We start from the raw sequence: 3,224 nt of genomic DNA, 5'->3' as shown, positions 1-3,224 counted from the left end.
TTAAAATATATGTTGTTCCTTGAGATTATCCAAGTAAAATATATTTGTAATTCATGGGTTGAGCGCGTCAATGACTTTCATTTTGTTATTGAGTTAAGCTGTAAAAAAAAACTTTATTTGGTACTTGGGATCATCCTAGAGTAAAGCTCTGTTTGGATATGAGATTATCCCGATACAAAATCTCTTATTTGTTTTGGAGAATAGACAAGTGTAAAATATCTTCTTTAGTTGAAAGCATACTTGTGCGTATAACCTAGGAAAACCTCATATCTAATATAGTGGAATCACATAATAAGAAAATCTCAGGGATAGGAGTAGACGTAGTGTTTTGGCCGAACCTATATAAATTTTCGATGTATTTCTCTCTTTCTCTCTCTATATATCTATCTTTCTCTTTCTCTCTCTTTCTCTCTCTCCACCTCTTAATACTTTAGTTCTTTGTTTCTTTATGTTGTGTTTCATTGTCTTCATCGCTGCATTTTCCTCATTTTAATTATTTTGCTGCCTATCTTTTTAAGTGTTTTAAACGTTTTTATAAATCAGTATTTTTGTAATTGGGCAACATTTTTAAACTTCTATAATTCAATCCCTATTGTGTTTGAAGTTATTTATCCAACAAGTAGAATCAAAGGCTAACTTATGTTATAGTATTAATTGTCTTGGAAGGAAGAATGATGATTGCACATATATTTTCGATTTTTAACAAATTTCATAAATATGTCTCAATTTTTTGATGTTGAAAGGTTTGACTCATGAAAAGTAAGAATAAAATTGTGTGAAAGAAAATGATTTTCAATTGTGGGATTTTTTTATCAATGGTATGTCCTACTTATTGTATAAATAATAAAGTAGTGAATAAAGTATAGAAAAGTCAAACATGGTTTTAAAGCTAAGTATTGATGACAAGTTCTTGGAGCACCAGGGAGACTCATAAGTGATCCATGGAGATTTTTTCAAGATTGAGAAAGAGAGAATGAACATACATATTCAAGGATTTCTCGAATAAGTGGAATCAATGTTGAAAACCTCAAGAGATTTATGTAGATTTGTATTCTAAGATATATGTGATAGCTCCTCTAAAGATTCTCATGTAGTTTCTTTTTAGAAGAAAGACAAAGAAATATGACAAAAAAGAATATTTTTTTTCAAAGCAACAAACGAAGATGATATTGTGGTAACAACTCTAATTTATTGGAAAATATTTAAGTGTCAACTTAGTAAAGAGAATGAAAAACTAGAAAAAATCTTCGTAGATTTTAAAGATTACATTGATTTTCTAGAACATAGTATTAAAATTCTTGGGGATGAAATAGTTGATATCACAAATCAATCTTTAGAATAGATTAAATGTGAAACCCATGTCTCTTTAAAAAATGAAGTAGAAAAACTGCATGAAACTGTAGACAAATTTACTACGGATAAAGCAAAGTGAATTTAATTTTGTCTGATCAAAGAGATACCAACAATAAGAATGCTTTAGTTTACCAACCAAATAAATTCTTCCTTAACATTTAGCATGACAAAAATAAATCTAATCGTCGAGTGTTTAAATGAAAACACTGTAATAAGATTGGTCATTTAGAAGCTTTAAGTTATTCTAAATTGCACGATTTAAAGTGGTAAAAGGTTAATACATCAAATCATATTAAACTCACTAACACTCATGGATCCAATAAGATTTTTTTTTTTTTTTTTACATTCATATGTCTTCTTACAAATCCGGAGTGAAATTCCTAAAGTATTCTTATATTCCGGATGTGTATATTTGAAGGCACATTTTTCTTTAAAAAAATGTGATTTCGGATGTGCACATCTGAAGACACTCTTTTTTAAAAAAAAAAAATTGGTCTTCGGAGATGCACATCTGAAGACACATTTTTCTTTAGTAAAATGACTTCTGATATGCACATCCGAAAGCACCCCTTTTTTAGAAAAAAGAGTATTCGGAGATACACATCCGAAATAATGTCTGATGCAGAACACAAAAACAAAGCAACAATGCATCAATTTATCATAAATAATCGAAACTACATGGATAGTTCAACATAAAATTAAAGTTACATATTGTTAAACACGGGTAGTTAAGGACGACACAACATTTTGATAACGTCTTCTCCTGATCTTTGAAGTTTCGCATCCAACTCGATCGGACCCTTCGAAGAATATCGTTCAAAAGTTGTCCACATAACCTTTATATTGTCGTCATTCTTGAGCTCAAATAGGGTGAACTTGACGTTTCCTTCGGCGTCCAGTGAAGGTGAACGGTACTGAAGCTTGACCACCTTCTGATTTTCTGGATAATGCAAGAGAGAGTTCAGTGTCGAAATCAACTCCGCGAACGGCGTGTCGCGCGAGAACCTAAATTGAAGCAACATCGCGTAACCACTGCTAAAGTATACAAAAGCAAGGTGGGGGTAGGTTTGAGTCATTTCTGTTTGTGGCTTAAGATGATGAAAATGAATAGGAGCATTATTTATAGAATTTTGGAGTAATACGGACCCAAGAAATTTTATCCTGCTATCAATGGATGTTTCGGAAATGCATTTCCAAATTAAGCCCCTGAAGCATTACATTTTGAAAGTGCACTTCGGAATTATGCAGAAATAGAAAAACAACATTTTGTTTTGTCCAATTTCAGCCTCAATCCAATTAAAACAATTAAATCGGAATAGGATAAACCTTAACAATATTAAATATAGATATATTATATATGTATTGAATCGGTTTGGTTTAACATTTGTCACGACAATACATAAAAAAAATGACACATACTCGGTCAATACATACAAAAAATGATCCGGTATAATTTAGAATGCGTCGAACGAACCCTCGCCGCTTAATTCTAAAACCGGTAAATTCTTCGACTTCTCTCTATTTTCTTCCCTCTCTTACTTCATCATTTCTTCAAACTCCACCATTCTTTCAAAAAAAGGATCCAGCCAAGTGTCAGCCTCTTTTATATGATGCGACATCCTCTCACACAACGTAGTTGGAATAGGACACCTCAGTTTCAAAAAGACTTGTACAAAGTGGCGCAATCTGAGCTAATAGAGGGGTCACTGGCTTCGGCCTCCCTCTCGGTGTGTTCTTGTTGGTTTTTGTTTTTGCAGGTGTACTTGGTTGGAGAGATCTAGCTTTGTCTGGATTCTGGATCAATGTCATTTTTTCGATGTGGCTTTTCCCTAGATTGGTGGGTGGTTGAACATGTAATTGAGGTTTTTCTT

Source organism: Vicia villosa, unplaced genomic scaffold (genome assembly GCF_029867415.1).
Source record: "Vicia villosa cultivar HV-30 ecotype Madison, WI unplaced genomic scaffold, Vvil1.0 ctg.000182F_1_1, whole genome shotgun sequence".
NCBI lineage: Eukaryota > Viridiplantae > Streptophyta > Magnoliopsida > Fabales > Fabaceae > Vicia > Vicia villosa.
The sequence above is the reverse complement of the archived record's forward strand: the minus strand, read 5'-3'. Positions refer to the sequence as shown.